The sequence below is a fragment of the Bactrocera oleae genome, chromosome 6 (genome assembly GCF_042242935.1).
Source record: "Bactrocera oleae isolate idBacOlea1 chromosome 6, idBacOlea1, whole genome shotgun sequence".
NCBI lineage: Eukaryota > Metazoa > Arthropoda > Insecta > Diptera > Tephritidae > Bactrocera > Bactrocera oleae.
In genome coordinates this window covers 57,469,653-57,487,254 of record NC_091540.1, presented here as the reverse complement: position 1 = coordinate 57,487,254, position 17,602 = coordinate 57,469,653, and the positions used below count along the sequence as shown (strand labels likewise).

General features: G+C 34.5%; 1 protein-coding gene across 7 annotated transcripts in view; it reads left to right on the top strand.

Moving 5' to 3' along the window:
- shep (alan shepard) overlaps positions 1–17,602 on the top strand; it is a 509,138-nt gene that overhangs the window by 203,006 nt on the left and 288,530 nt on the right. Inside the window, exon 1 of one of the 7 annotated variants that reach the window (XM_070111808.1) lies at positions 2,532–2,645. The exons of the other annotated variants lie outside the window; for them this stretch is intronic. The gene's annotated coding sequence lies outside the window, so the exon portion shown is untranslated. Of the gene's footprint in view, positions 1–2,531; positions 2,646–17,602 lie in introns of those variants that run through there. 7 annotated transcript variants of the gene reach the window in all.

Below are 17,602 nucleotides of genomic sequence, written 5' to 3'. Positions count from 1 at the left end.
TGTAATCAGGCATAAACCCGAAAATATATACTTATGTGGTATTTGTGTCGTTGACATTTTGACTTTTGCACTTAGACATTAATCATTATTGATGAATTGAACATGTACACACATTAATTTATTTTATAGTAATTAATTAATATTACTAAACTCCAAAGGAATATATTGTAGTTTTGCTTCGGACAATGAGCTGTATAAAATTTTGTGAAAATGTCTTGTCAAATAAACAAGTTTCCCATATAGGAACTTGATTAGGACCGACCAGTTTGTATGACAGCCATATGCTATAGTGGTTCTATTATGCCGATTTCGACAAATGGGCAGCTTTTTGGGGGCGAAAAGAACATGTGAAACGATATCCTTAATATTATATATATATTATAATATTATTTTGAATAAAAAACTTCTTGTAAAACTATTTTAGGTATATACTTACGAACAGTTATTGATTATTTTGAATAAAAAACTTCTGGTAAAATAATAGTAAATGATTTGAAAGATTAACTGAAATATTCTATGTTTCATTGGAATACCACTAAGGGGGAAAAATACTAGAGCTTTGACATCAGGACAATAAACTTGAAAATTTGTATATAAAAGAATAGAAAATAGTCCATAATTATATCCGTAATTTTTCTTTTCAAATTTTCAACGTTTATTTAATAAAATTATGTATAATACTACATATTACTCAAGGTATTGCCCATTTAAAGTTATAACAATACGGCATCTTTCTGGCAATTTGCGGATTCCATTACAAAAGATCTGCGCTGGCATGGCGGCTAAGAATGAATGAAGTCAACTTTTAATACTGCGCTCTGTTGTGAACCGTATTTCGGTGAAGACATGCTACATCAATCGGAATAAATGGTGGTCAGAAGGGGCAAGGTTTGAGCACTAACATAAGGCTGGCGAGGCAAAGTTTCTCAGCCGCTAGTTTTAGGTTTTTTTAGTTTTTGTTAGTTTTTAACCGGTATTGCATTATTAGGCCAAGCGTTGTCTTGATGGAAATTTATTTCCTTGTGTCTAGTCGCAAATTCCTGGCCTTTTGCGGCAATCACTATATTTGATGAGTTGTTGTTGGTAGCGTTCCCACTAAAGGTTTCACCCGGTTGTTGAAGCGCCCAATACAGCACGCAATTCTGTTCCAACCAAATACAGGGCAAATACTTTGATGTCTTTAATATTCGTTCGCTCAGATAAAGCATGTTCGCCACACACTGCCACCAAAATACGACGACTTTCGGCTGAGGTTTTTTACGTATTAAAGTAATGAAGAAGAACTTCTGGCAAAAACACTTTTCTAAGTATAAAAGTAAACGCATCAAAGCTTAGCACTATATTAAAAAAAGGTCACAGGGTTGCCATTTTTCGATAGTTTTTTTGTTTTATTAAAATTACAAGATATTAGTGCAAATAAAATAAAAAGCATAGACTAATCAAAGTTCAGTACATAAACTGTTAAAGAATTCATGATTTTTTTTACCTTTTTGTGGGTGAAGGAGGAGAGTAAATACATAAGCTAATCACTAGTTGCCTTACCGCCTTCAATTAAAGCTTACTTTTGGTAACTTGCCACAAAAAAAAAACATCTGCAAATGGCTTTTAATTAACTAGTAAAACAAAAATTAATTATAATTGTATGAAATCGCCGCATAAATCAATTAGTAGAAAATTTATGAGTATTTTAAAAAGTGTACATGCAAGTCAACTAGTTGCAAATGTGTTACTTAGCGAAGTAGTGATTAAATTTTTTTAGTATTTGTGGTAGCAAAAAAATATAAAAAAATACCCCGCCATCATAATTAATAGTAACGGCAGTTTAACTGCCAGCTTGCGATGCAATTACCAACGGTGTTGCAGTGGCAATGCGCACGACTCGCCAAACTCGTTTCGCATTGGGCGATTGCGTCTGGTGTGGCAACAAATGGCGAAGCAACAAGAAGGGAAAACGAAAAAAAAAAATTTTAATTTAACAAAATATCTTTTAGCAAAAATTGTGTCTGCGCTGCATATTTGCTGCCACCAGTAGACCGCGTCTATTAGTAGTATAGCTGCCACTCCCATTTAATCCTTTCAGTTTCTATTTTCAGTTTTATCCCCCTATTTATTTTATACTCTCTTCCAATTGCCTTTACTCTTTGTTTATATGTAAATTTGTATGTGCGTGTAGTTTTAATGTGCCACACTCGCTACAACGCCAACTTGTTGCAACAACGCGTACAACATTGATAAGCAGTTGGTAGAGCATACAACAACAGTTATACAAATATAAAAGTTGTCAATGAGAAAAATCTGAAGAAAAAGTTAAAATTGCGCATGAAAAATTATCTGTGTGGCAATAAGAAAATACACAAACAAAAAAAAACAACAACATTATAAAACCACGAAAAAGTTAATCACAGAGTGTGCTTTAATTATTGCTGAACGCGGTTGCAGCAACACAATCACTATACCTATATGACCTGTGAAAGCCGAGGCTCAAGTGATAACCACAACAGCAACCGCTAACACGCCTTTAGCGAACAGCAGTCAACGTGCAAATTATTGTAAAAGCAAAAACAATATTTACACCTATTTTTATAAAAATATTATACAAAATTTTTCGGAATACGAAACAAACGCTTATTGATCCCGACCTGAAGGTATGTAAAAGTAAAGCATTCGCTCAATTAAAGCTGTGCGACATAACGTTATTTATATGAATAAATAATAACAAATACTTGACAGTGGCTCGATAAATATAAGTGATTGGCATTATAGCTTTAAACTGTAATATTTATTTATTAGTAAACATTGAAATAAAAAGTTTACGCTATATAAAATTCTGTATCGTTAATTTATTTAATTGCACAATTGTAATTTAATCAATTATTTCTACCTCTTTGTTTCTTGGCTTTTCACTCGCTCAAGCTAAACTAGCTTGTTTTCATAGTGATTAGAGGCTTTTCGATGTTTCATAAGTGCATGTATATGTAGGTCATACATATAAGAACGGGTTAAATGAATTTCTGACAATGTAACTATCTTCGATGCTCTAAAATTTAGGGAGTGACGAATCAAACAAACAACTTGCAATAATTAGCTCGGCTCCTAAATTGATTTAGCATAGAAAAAGTTTATACCGGGTATCCAAAAACTCTGTTGTATTGAATACACTTCGACACTTTATAGTTTTACATATGCATTTTTTAAAGTAGACATCAAACATAACTACTTGAGAAGTGGCGAAACGAAGATCGCTGGTAGTAGTTTCTAGTATTAATTTGTTTCCACGATTGCACGTAATGCTGATATTGTTTACGATGTTTATGATAGTTGCCATATGAACGACGATAACTTGGAAGCTTTAACTTTCTTTCTGAGCAATTTTTTTAATTTTTTGATCCAAAAATTTATACATAGGTATAATATATTATGGTATCTTTTAATTATATTATAAGATTTAGCACTAGTAAAAATATTTATTTGGAAAAAAGCTACAGCTGATCTCCAGGATCTCCTCTCAAAACAGACATTTGGCGTTGACCACTATATCTCTCAACTGACTCTTCTGAAATAAAAAAACCAAACAGATTTCTTTAAAGTAATGTTAAATCTAGTAATTATTCGGAGGAATAAGCAAAATAAATTATTTTGACAAAATGGCGGTTTCTCACGAAAAAAAATTTTTTTTTTTCACCGAAATGTTGGCCTTAAGTTATTTATAAAAACAAAAATAATTATCGGAGAGAAAAAATCTTCAATAAATCAAATTTTCGTGTAACTTCGAAAATATTCACCGGAACGATGTGAAATGTTCTGTACGTATTCTTAGATATGTATATGTACATTAAAAAAAAAACGATTTTGTGAAAATTCTAACCTAATGTAACCATAAAACATTTTATATTTCGTTGTCTTATTTGGCGAAATCCTTTTCAGTCAGTCTTTTCGTTGTTTGAAAACAGTACACTTAAATTTCAAACAGCATACATACTTCTTGCTGCTTAGTCCCTTTTAATTTCTATAGGAATTCATTCCCGATTTCAAAGCTCGGCAGATCCGAAGCTGAAGCCCTGAAGCCCTTCGAGGGTATGTAATTTGCCTTATACGTTCTTCCGTCGAAAAAAACTGTATTTCTTCTAGTTCTCTGTCTCTTAAGAGACTACGGACAAGGTCTACTAATTGTAAAGTCATAGTCCTTAATTTGTTCTAAGATGTTTTATGATTTTAACAACTCTTCTCCGCTTGAGGCTGAAAACAAATTATGCGTTTTAAAGGCCTTTAATTGTAGGTCCATTGTTCACATGCATTGAGTTGGTTAACACTACCCTCAGAGAGCTAGAGAGCAGATTAAGGCTCGAACTAAAAGGATGCCTGTTGGGTTTGCAGTGTTTGCCGATAGCCTATAAAAAAAATATATACACAAGTATATAAACAATAAGTGTGACGAGATGTGTCGATTTAGCCATGTCCGTTCGTTTGTCGCTCAGTTTTTGAGATATCGATCTGCAATTTTGCACACAACGATTTCTCTCCAAGAAGCTGCTTACTTGTTGGAATCGCCGATATCGGATCACTTTATCATATAGCTGCAATACAAACTGAACGATCAAAATCATTCCCGTGCATTTTTTCTTGTTTTAATCTTGTTAAAAGAAGTTTCTACATATTTTTCCATTTTATAATCATTTATAAGACAAAAATTAAAATTATCCGAAAGCATTGAAAATTGCTTTTAATTACCTGCAACTGCTGCAGTGCAATAATTCTTCGGTGGCAACAGCAAAGACAGATTTCAGTTCGCTGCCAATATTATAACCTTCCACACCGCAATTGGGAGTGAAAAACATTTGCTAGTTTTTGCCCAAATGGTGCTTGTCGCGCTGCAATTTCGGTTTGACACACAACAAAAAAAAAAAAAAGATTTGCTGGCATTTGTGTCAAATGCAGTACTTTTTCACTTTCCACTTAGATTTCAAAAAATTTTACTTTTTCTGTGGCTTTGCTGGCAATTAAAATTGCATTTGTCTTTTGTCATGGCTAATGTTGGCGAAAGGCAGCATACACACACACACACACACACGCGCACTCGAGTGCTTACCAACTCAAAAACCTTCGAATGTGTGCGTGTGTGTGTTGAGAATTTTATTTCGATCCGTTTCATTCTCTCCTTCTCACACTGCCCCTCTGTGACGTTGATAATTGGTTGCATGTTTTCTTGTGTAGCAGTTGCAACAGCGCCAGCTGCTGCACAGTTAGGAAATAACATTTGTTACCAACACGAATTCAATGGTCGTTTAGTGCATTCAGCGGCAATTGTCATTTACACACACACGCACATGCATACATGTGTGCTTAGAATTACGACCACATGCGCATTTGGGGAGCACTTGCAATTTAATGCTTAAGCTTTTAAGCTTAATCTTAATTTTTTTTTTTTGCGAAGCAGTTTTCGCAGGCTGCCCTGCCGCTGCTCTCATGCGCTCCGCCCACTATTCGAGCGGTGCTCGTGCTTTTCAATTGTGGCCTTTCAACCGCAAGCTTCTTCTTCCATTAAGTGGCTTTTTGCTGCTTCTCGAATGCGTTTTAGTAGCTCATTGGTATCTATACTTTCCTATTTTTCTGTTTGTGGTGAGTGTCTTGCTTTTATTTGTGGCATTCTTGCTCTCTGCACTCACTGACTTCGAAACATTTACTATTTGCAGGCATGTTTTCTTTCTCCATGGATTTAGTACAATTATTTCTTAATTTATTTTATTTCATTGCTTTTTTTTGTTGTTTTATTTTATTCTTTTGTTTCTGCTTCTTTTTGTATACTTCACATCATCTGTTAAGGTTTTTAAAGCAGTTTTTATTTCGCTTTTTAAATGTTAAAAATGTGATTTTAATAATACTCGCTTATGATATTATAGAAAGCTTAACTTACCGTTACTATTTTTCAAAAAGCAACAGATTTTAGTAATATTGAGTTCAAATGTAAAGAGAGTTCTTCACGAATATTATAAGTGTATTATTATTAAAGACTCTTTGAGTTGTCGCTAATATAACAGAGGAATTACCTACACATGTGAGCTTAGTACGCTTTTTTGACTTTAGTAATAGCTCATGCACCATACTTCTTTCATCAAGTGACATCGAAATCACTTAGCGGTAGGTTGGAAAAATGGCTGTTTCGACGTGGTCGGAGCAAAGGGAAAGGGGTGAGTGAGTTTGGCCGTGCAAGCAAAGTAATGTTTAGTATGTCAGGATCTATTCTAGATATATAGGAATTTAATCTGCTACTGTATCCAGAACGAAGTTGCGCGAGGTCCACTCTCCTTTCATGCGTCAACTCGTGCTTACGCTCTGCGATGAATGGTGTTTCGACTCCAAGGAAGCAATTCACTGGGCGGGAGTCAATGAAACTGTTAATAGCTCCACTGTGAATAACCTTTTCTATATTTTTGTAGTTTGTCGACCTATTGTAGGAACGTTGCCCTGCTGTTCCTAGGAGGTGGTTCTCTAATCAGATGACTGCAAGCAAGATTTCTGCGAAAATATACCAGCAGAAACTACTTGGAGAGAGTTGCATTTAGCTGCAGTCCAGGGTCTACGTAATTTCCGACCATCGGCCGCTTTCCTTTTAAGTGGTCAGGAAGGTTACTTTGTCCTACCGCCAGGTGCTGCTGGTTACTTGCGGATCTTCTTACGGCTCCGTACTTTGGTAATCTTCGCGGTCGTGTGTGGAGTGAAGCATCTACTGGACTATCAAACAATACTTTGGGGTTGCTTGAGTCAGCGACAAAAATATTAAAGTCGGGCCTGTATTCCAGTTGCAAATGTGGTCGTTGTTAATTTGGCAGAGAAGAGGCTCTCTATAGTGAAGAAGCAAGAAAGGTCAAGGGGATATGAGGCGATAGAAACTCCCTCTGATGGAGATGAAGTTTCAAAATCTAGAATCAGTAACGCGAAGAGGACACCATCCTGCAGAATCCCCTGTTTAAATATTCTTAGCTTAGAATTTGAATTAAAAATAGTACGTATAATTGACGATCGCTTGACTTCATTTTCCCATAATATTTAAACCACTTCTCTTGATTTTGTAAACTACACTAGTACGACTAGCTCAATAGTACAGAAAATGTCAAGCTGATACTTTCCTCCATACCGCTGCCAGTTAGAGCTGCTACATTTGCGGCGAGATGGACTTTGCTAAGAGTAATTAGTTCAGAGCACCTCCTACATTTGACTCGTTGTAAATAAACAGCTCTAAAACGCATACTAATTGACATATGAAGATCAAAGTTTACACGAGCATAAACAATCTGAAAAAAAAAATATTTATCGGTTCGGTTTACACGCGCAGTTTAAATGAACCAGTCCGACTCAAATTTGTTCGATGGTACATAATTACTGTTAGGCCTGGACCGTTATCGTATGTAAAATGTTTATTTGAATTATTTATTTATAATGATTGTTTAATAATCGTAGATAAAATCATAATTTCATTTACTATTACCTCGAAACCCGACCGCAAATTATTCAAGCAAATTTCAATCATTCAACCAACTATCTATATACCTATATTTACATGCTTTAAGACAATTAAACTAGCAAAAATAATTACGCTCGTTAGTATCGCATTTTATGAGGTTAATAGCATTTATTAATATTTTCGCACTTATTGCCGTGCTTGTGCAAAATGATTGCAGTGGTGTACACACACACACACACACACACACGCAAACCGCTGTCTGCTTGAACCACAAGTGTCCTTATTACAACCCAACTTTGCCTCTATTAACCAGCTTGATTAGCCACCTGACACTACTGGAAAATGTTTGGCGTTTATGTTGTTGTTGCCAACAGTTAAGTCACTCATTCAATTAAATACTTACTTGCCCAGCCACCCGTTCATGAAGTCGGCTGCTAGCAGCTGCCTGCCTGCTGCGTGCTAGCTCATACACCACTACAGTTGCACCTTTTGTGTTGGTGAACATTATTTTGTATGTATGTGTGTGTAGTATATTGTTGCCTGGTGCTGATTGCAAGCTTTGTTTTGTTGTTATACGAACTTGATACACAAATTCAATTAATGTGTCCGCATTCAATTTGAAAATTTTGCAATCAATCAAGTGGCTTGATTAGGCTTCATTCATTTGAAAATCATAGAAGAAAGAGAGGAAGAGCGAAAGAGTTAAGCATAACAAAAAAGCGCAATACAGGTGTGCTCTAGTCTGGGTAAAGGTGTGTAGTTTCGATTCGAATTAGATATTAGAAGAAAATAAATCGCATTTAATTAAAGTGAAAAGTTTACAAAAATACATAGAATATAATTTCGTTTAGAACATAACAGGCAAAAGTTCAAAAATATGTTGTTGTTGTTGTAGCGGCTTTCGAGTTGACGGTCCTTGGTCGTGTAAAAAACAAGGTCCGCACTGTTTTCGTAGACCCAAGTGTTGTGTGAATGGGGTTTAAAAATCTCGCTCCATGCAGTTCAATGTATAAGGTCGTCTGTGAACAAACATTTTACGGAAATTTCTAAAATTACTCTTGTGCTAAATTTTCTTTGTTAGCCTTCTTAGCCTGCTAGATAGCTTCGAGGTCGCTTGATAGTGCTTAGACTGTTATAATTTCTCACTGCGAATGGTTGAAATTATGTCAAGGAGATGGCATTTTATATAGGCATGCTGCTTTAGATAAATACCACAAATAAGAATAAACCCTTTTAGGTTAACATAGTTCGGTCTTTAGAAAACGAAGAAACTTTTAGTGGTTTTGAGTTCCTTAATGCCTCAGCTTTTAAAGCAATCTTGTTCAACCGCTTGGATTGGTGGATGAGTAGAAAAACAAGCTCAAAGGGCTGTATTCTCGCAGGCTTTCGTCTAAAGCCCTCATTAATCTTCTTGTGATCCTGGATTGCAATACCTAGTTGCTATTCGCTTCGGCAATGCTGGTAAAAAAAGAGCTATGTTAAGCCAGAGCCGTGAAAACTAATAATACTTGTATTTAAGTACAATATCCAGATTATCTCTCCGAGAGCACACGCACTGGACACTTAATATTTGTCCCGTTCAGACATTTAAGATTTAATATTAAGGGGTACAGATAAGTTCATGAAAGTATCTAACCTACAAATATAAAATATTTTCATTACTAATTCATCGGTAATTTGAAACCTTGATTGTTCTTCTTATTAGTATAAGCTCTACAGCTGCGATGTGCTTCAGACTTGTTAAATCCACTTTCTGAGCTCAAGAGCTTGTTTTATCATTATACTGTTCTCTGGCATATTTCACTTATTGTGTCGATATTGAGACCTTCTGTGACTTCGGTATCTTACCCACAGACTAGTCTAACAAATATTCTCCGGAATAACCCAGATGACTTTTATATGTCTTAATATATATATAGTAGATTATCTCATATATCACCAAAACTACAGACAGTCATGAGTTTAATACCGATAAATTTAAATATAGCCCTTAATGCGTATGTCGAACTCAGAGCATAATGTATTCAAGTTCCGACTGAACACACTTAAACGTATAAGAAAATATGTCTGTTGTGTGCGAAATATCCACGAGAGGGTGGGGGTACATTTTTATTATGACACTGTAAGACCCTCTATAATCGAGAATACCAAACAACTGCAAGAGAGGCTTTCTCAAAATGATAGAAAAGAAAACACGTCAATTGTATGCGTATTTATCGCAATCAAATTTTATCTACCTTTTATTTATTGTTTTCTTTTCGACAATCAATCGCTTCGAAGCAATATTGAATTAAATATTACAACCTGAAAGTTTAAACACTTTACATAATATTTCCAAGTGCTATTTTCTCTACTGCAGTTCTCAAACGTACTCTTTTTAGAATATTGTCAAGCTATATATTTCACTACAAACGAGAAGGCAAACGGTTCGTCTTCCTTTACGCATTCATAAAAAGCTCATTTGCAAATTAAGTATAAAAATTTAATTACACCGTTATCTTGCTCTAAATCACACAAATATATACACATTTAACCTAAATCTGTATATTTATATGCACCCATTTTAAAATAATATATTTAAATGTAAATATTTGTTCACTCGCTGTGCCGTAGTTTGCTTGGCATAGCCTAGCCTGGCCTATTTGCACATCCATCCATCCATCATCCATCCCTCTATCCTAGTTGACTAGTGCACTTCAAATGCTGCTAGTGCTTCTTGTGCCCCGTTAAAACTAAAAAAAAAAAGAATCACCCAAAGCCTAAAGCTTGTTGCTTTAAATAAAGAATTCAGGTTGTCTTTATGCATGGCGCTGGTTGGTCGGGTGCGTGTTGCGTTAATGGCACCGCTGTCACATCGTCGGCTGTCTCTCTGTCTGTCTGGCAGCGGGGGGGTAACGTTGAAAGTGCGTCGTTGAAGTCTTTCGCTTATCGCTTTGATGCACTTGACTCGTCTTCCGTTCTCTTTTCGCTTTGGCAAGGCATTTTGTGGCGCAGCGTTTACCGTTTGCTTTAATTTCGGATTATATAATATTTTTGGTCGTAACGGTAAAGTGTATATGTGTGTTGAGGTAGGAACTTTCTGTTTTAAATTTGTTTATATTTTATTTTAATTTGATGGCAATTTTGCGAAGGTAGAAAGCTTTTTCTCTTTCTGCAAGTGAGGAAAAAGGAGTCGAACTTTTTTTTCAGCATTTATTAAACATGTTTTTGATTGTAGAAATTTTAATACAAAATGGCGTCTACTCACTCTTGTATATTTATTTAAAAGGTCCTGCACCGACAACTAGGAGCTCGATCTATCTCGATAGGACTAACGGTTGTCAGCCGAATGACAAGTCACAACTTACTGTCACCACATATGAGCCGGATGGGCATTAGTAACGACGATACATACAGAAAGCGCAGCGAAGTAGGCTTTAGAGAGACGCTGGAACAACTCCTATGCTTCTGTTCAACCTAATCTAGAACTCATCTTATATACTGATGTAGGAGGTTCGCAGTTCAAGAGACTACATGAAGTATCAAAAATAGGCATCAAGTTCGCAAACCGGGTTGACGACTTGTATGACGAATACTTCAACTAAAATTAAACTGAACCTCCAACTGGCACTACTAAGAACCAGTGTGTCTATGTATGGCGTAACAGCCGACATAGTCTCTCCTCAATGTATATACTCTGATTATTAAGTTTACTACGAAGTTTATAACACTGAGAAGAACACGTCGGAAACCCTATAAAGTATATCATCAGCTTGACGAGCTGAGTCGATTTATTCATGTTTGCCATAATATACGCAAACTAGTCACTCAGTTTTTGAGATATCGATCTGAAATTTTGCACACGTCTTTCTCTTCCGTAAATACTGCGAAGAATTTTTCGAATTTTTTGGAATTCTTAGACTGACCTAATTCCTTAATCTGAACAGAGAGTAAGGTGGCTTAGAAACTCGAAAGTCATTACAAATCCAATAAGTGTGAGGAAGATTAAAAAAAAAATATTGCTAATAATGAAAGGTATTTCAACTTCAAATACGCGCTAAAGCTACCTATAAGCACTGCTAAAAGCTCGCCTGCTTGACAATTCCATTAAATAACCGTTACTTGTTCGCAGTTGATTACTCTCTGCTGTTTTGTGTGTACTGTACATGCATGTCTATGTGTGTGTGTGTGTGTAGTTAGCAAAACGCTAATAAAATTAAATCGACTGCACAGAGAGGCAAACAAACAGATAGACAGCGCCAACTGAGCAACAAACCGCATTATTTGTATAACAGTAAAAAGCACACGAACCACGAAGCAGTAATTGACGAGGACAGACATATACATATGTGTAGCTATGTGATATAAATAATACGTACTTTCATATACATACACACATATATATAGACACTTATTTGGAATATATACATATGTATGTTGTAAATAGCCGCACACTCTGGACCAGCAAATACTCACCCAAGAAGAGCAAAAACAACAAAGCTGCACATTTCATACCAAAAACTAAAAACTTAGCAGAATTGTATTAATCTGTCTATATGTGCATATACCATATAGGTATATACACCCCACGCTTTACATGCCGCTTTATGTGGCACAACCGAACACTTGTGCGGTAAGGTGTGGTGTCTTGCATACCTTTACCATAGCCGTCACTGGTTTTTGGCTTTGCTTTAACTTCGTGCAACTAATGCAGTTTCTTGCTCCTCTCTCCCTTCTTCTTATGCTACTTCTTTCCGTGATACCCCTCCAGCCCGTTTTCCGCGTGCTCGCAAGCACTTTGAGCGCTTTGCAGTCTGTTTGGCTTCTATTTGCGTTTGCTTTGCCTAAGGTACTGATATTACAGTTAGTATTCAGCGCTTTTACAGTATGTAACATCGAAATTTTAATTGGAATGAGTATTAAATTGAGCTTGAATTCGGCACTAGATGCCGGTGGAGCATGTGGTGAGGATTTTTGCCATATACATTTGGACAAAATAATTATTATTCATCATTATATCCTGAACAGCGTAAGTATACTCATATTAAATTTGCCACGAAGTATGCAACATCAACATCCAGAAGGAAACGTCGAAGACCCCATAACATATAAGTATGTATGTACATATAAATAATTTGCGTGAGGAGTTGAGTCTGACAGTTGACATACAAACTGGTCGAACGAGTTCAAGTCCTTATGGGAAAAACTTATTTAAAAAGATATCTTTACGAAATTCGGAATTGTTCATTATTCACAACAGTGCTTTTATCTTCGAAAAAATTCCTCAGATCGGACTACTATATCATATAGCTGCCATACAAATTAACCTATCGAAATCAAGATATATACCTTTTTATGCTATAAAAAATGCATCTGTGAAGGTTATTATATTATTATTATAGCTTAATAAATCAATGATCGGTGAAGGTGATATATAGCTATTCTTTAAGAAATTTCACCAGACATGAAGCAAATCAAATCATGCAGTTAATTTATGTAGCGTGAGTTGTAATACCTTCCGCAATTTAACTGATATAAAAAGAAAATTGGGTCCATTTTTCTCTGGGCCTCTCTTTTTAGAAGTTCCGAGTTATTTAGTTAATAAAACACTAATATAACCAAAACATATTACTATTTAATATTATACATAAAAAAACATTATTCTACAAATTTTCTTTTTAAGGATTTTTTTTTGAGTGCTAAGAAAAAGCGCTATATGTCATTTGGGTCAACACTCTTCCAGTTATTTCGGAACTTTTGAAATAGAAAAATATCCGTGCTTGTTGTCACTTGACTGATTTTTGCTTCGAATACACTTTTTAATGTTAATATGTGATAGCGACAGGCAAAAGTTAGTAATGCTTTATCAAGCTTCTGTTCAAGAAGTAAGCAATCGCCATTAATGCGTATTGTGTTTAATGTTGTAGTATCACAACAAAGAATTCGTACCTTATCTTCCAGGTTTTAGTCTGTAATTATGTTAAAAACCGCCTGTCCTTTCTTCCTGATGAGCTTTCTGCTCTTTGCCAAGCTAAATGAGGCAATAATTTTCCAACAAAGTGAACAGTCACAAAACTACTGCATTCTCATTTTGAAAATAAAATTTAATGGATTCCGCACGCTCTTTGCTATTTTCTGTAGTATGTTCAATTATCATTATTTTATTTTACACACAATGGATATTTTATTTAAGTTGAATATTATTTTCCTTAGCGTGAGCTTTATATCGTTATAATTTTATAGGTAGATGGCAAGCCTGACTAATTTGTTTCTGTTTTTTTTTTCAAACAAATGGAAACCCTATACCAGGGCTTTTCCCAGCTAAATTATTTTTGGTATCTAACTTGTAGAAGTTCATTAGAACGTCATTAAAAAGTATATTTTTAAATAATGGCAACTTTGATTTAAAATATTTTGTGATCGTATTGTAATTGTGTTATAGTTGGCGTTATACAAATTTTGTTTTGAAAATTTACACATGACGCTTTCATAGTTTTCCAAGCTTTTAGAATGGTAGCTGAAAATGGTGAGATGAAAATAATCACAGTTGAAAAGCTTTCAGCTTACAAGACTCAAAGGGATGGCAACGCTGGTTTACACTTTTCTAGACTACTGAAATATATCAGAAATCCTAATTCAAGGCCTTTCCAACCTAAAGCTGAAAAAATTATTCACAAATATGTTTCGAAACTAAATTCTTTAATTTATTTATTACACATGACATATTATCACGACATATATGTACATATGTCAGTATGTAAGAAAACTCGTGTAATTTAAAACAAATAAACTCTGCTTCCGTCCCAAAACTAAAAATTTTTCTATTCCACATATTATTTGCTACAATTTGACACTGTATATCTAATTCCCTCCTCAATAATTGCTTTTCATTCCACTGTGCACCTGCATTTGTCCGTCCACCGGCATGGTGTGTGACCGTTTTGCTGCCATTTATGGCACGTTCATTTGTTGATTCTAAATTATTTTCTGCAAACTACATGCTTGCCTTCACACACACACACACATATATGTAGATACTTGCACACATGGTATTTACTTGCAATCCATAGTTTAGTTTATTCTCTCTTCTAGCAAAGGTGGCAAGCCAGTCCGAACCATGCGATGCCGCAATTGGCATGTCTGCATAATTTAACTGTCTGCTGAACTTTTTATATGTAAGCGCAAGAAAAAAGGGTTGCCAACAATACTATATGTATAACGTATACTACATACAAAATATTGGTAGCACAAAAACAACAAACAACAATGGCATTCACTCTCCACTCAATTACTTCATTTATTTGCTAGTAATTTCGTTTGCTTGATTCCTTTCGAAGTGATTGTGTGTTGTCATGCCTGTTTGTTTGTGTTTTTCCTGCTTCAATTCCCCTTTGAGCTCCTCCCATTTCTTTTTATATATGTAAGTCTATAAGTGTGTGCTTATCGGTAGTGCCGTTGAAGGATCCAATGCAAATTTTATGAATATGAAATTGAATTTTTGTCACAACAGCTGCAGGCCAGCAACTTGTAAAAATAAGCACCGTTAACTGTGTCTATATTTATACATTTTTTTATCATTGTGAATACTGCTTGCAATGAAATAAATTGGTTGTATTTGCTTTCCTGGATTTCTCGAGAATTTTGTTATTACTTTTCTATTAACATATATGTTACTACAATTAGATTTGTTTTATTGAAATCAGAGGAAAATATTATGAATATAAATAATTATTCTGAACTTATGGAACACTACTGTTTTGTGATGAATATGCACAAAAAACTGTTTTAGGTTAGAACTCCAGTGATCTGAGCACTGAAGCTTAGTTTGAAAACGATGTAGAGCGTCCAGATATTAGAATCAGTAGAGTTCTTTCAATATATACGAATATATTTTATTTTGAAGGTTAATCAAGATAACACGTTAATTTATTTTACGCTGAAGCTATAATACGCTTCTCTGGTGTTATTCTTATAGCTGAAGAGAGTGTGAAAAGATATTTCTATTGATTTTGATCGGTCACTTGTAACAAGTCATAGTGAAGATACCTTATCAAATAAGAAACGTTTTGCATACAAAGGTTTGACCTTGATCAGTCACGTTGTATGGCAGCTCAGTTATACACTTAAGCTTTTCGATCCCAACTATTTCTTTGTCTAATCTTAACCAACTATTTGGAGATATATAAGCAGGGTATTGGAGTGAAAAGCAAGAGTGCAAAATTTTCGATTGAAATCTTAAAAACTGATTGTCTTGTTAGCGTATATACAGACGGATGTCCATAGTATAAAAATTTCTAAGAGAAGGAAATATATTAAGCTTAGTGTAAAGAAGTTAAACGAGTATCGTTAAATAGAAAAAAAACTTTATTTTGAAATAAGATTATATGTAATGTGTATTAAATATATATATATATATATTTTGATATTTTAAAACATACTCATTCACTGTCTTGCCACTTAACTGAAAATTCAAAAATTGTTTAAGTGCTTTGAGAACAAGAAAAAAGAAATATTTCTTAAAGGAACTGTCACTTTTTATATTCTAAGAGGAGCATTCTACTCACAAAGTCTCGAAAAGACTGCAGGCCTAGTTACTAGTCACAACTTAGTAGCAACCACATGCGAACCGTATGGACATTATTAATGATGCCACATAAAAAAAATGCGGGGATGTAAGCATGAGAGTTACGCTGGAACATTTCCTCTGCTTATGTCCGGCCTTATATAGAACTCAGTTTAGGTATATAGAGGCTGTGCAGTTCAAGAGACTGGATGAAGTATCACAATTAGATATCAAGTCGCTATTAAACTTCGCAAAAAGCGTATACGTCCTGCACCGTGTTAAATTCAACTTTTATTATTAATGCACCTCCATCTGGCATTACAAAGGAACTGAAGATCTATGTATGGCGTGACAGCTAGCCAGCCAGCTAGTGTAATCTAAGCTAACCTAAGAGTGGCATTAGCCCCAGTTTTGCATATATTGTATTGTTAGCTGGACCGATCTGGGAGACAAATATTTTGGCTGAATGTCTTTCCAAAAAACTGATGTTATCTCTTTCATCCTTATTTTGAGTAACTATATTTAAGCAAACAAAATCAGCCGTATCTGTGAGGATATATATACCATACAAATTTCAAATGCTTCCCTCATGGGTTCATTTATAAAATATGCAAATTTACTTTAATATATTTTCGTCAAATTTCTCGCTTAAAGCCGCTTGCAATTAAGAGCATTATTAAAACCACATATAATATAAATTTTATAATGTGCTTTGCATATGCACAAATTAAGAGTTTGTATGTCATAAATTGTGAATTAATTGAAAATTTGCATAATTACGATAAGAATGTGTACTGAAGCAATTTGTGCAAATAAAAGTAAAAGTGACAATTAATATTTACAACTGGGAATAATAATATTAAGATTTCATAGAAGTTAAATGAAGCGAATAATTAATAAAACGAAAAAGTGAATTTTAATAAGTGACGTAATGCCTCGGAAATTATTGAGGAAAGCGTAGACAACATTCATTAGCTCAATTGGCTTAGCTATTTTAAATTAAGTTATTGAATACGTTATAAATAATTAAATATTAAATTTAATTGTAATAAAATTTTAATTATTTAAAAAAACATTTTTCTACAAGTTTCATTAATAACTTTGCATTTGCAACTCTTCAATTGTTTTGAATCAATCTCATAGGTGAGTCTGAAATATTGCACTCGTCCTTTTCTCCACAAAAAGCTGCTCATTTGCCGGAGCCTCCGATATTGAACCACTATAGGATATAGCTGACATATAAACTGACCGATCAAACTCAAGTATTTGTATGGAAAACTTTTTTATTTGACAATATATATTTACGAAATTTAGGATGGACTATTGTTCAAAGTAATTAAACAATTTCTAACGTAACCGTGATAGTATATAGCTGCTTTATCAACTGATCGGTCAAATGTATGTCCTTGTAGAGAAAACTTTTTTATTTGACAAGATATCTTCACAAAGTTTGGCATGGATTATTGACCACGGCAACGGTACAATCTCTGAAAAAATTTTCAGATCGGACTAAGGGCTATGCTATAGGCTGTCATATAAACATCACGATCAAAATCACTTTTTTATATGGAAACTTTTATATTCGTAAAATTATAACAGCT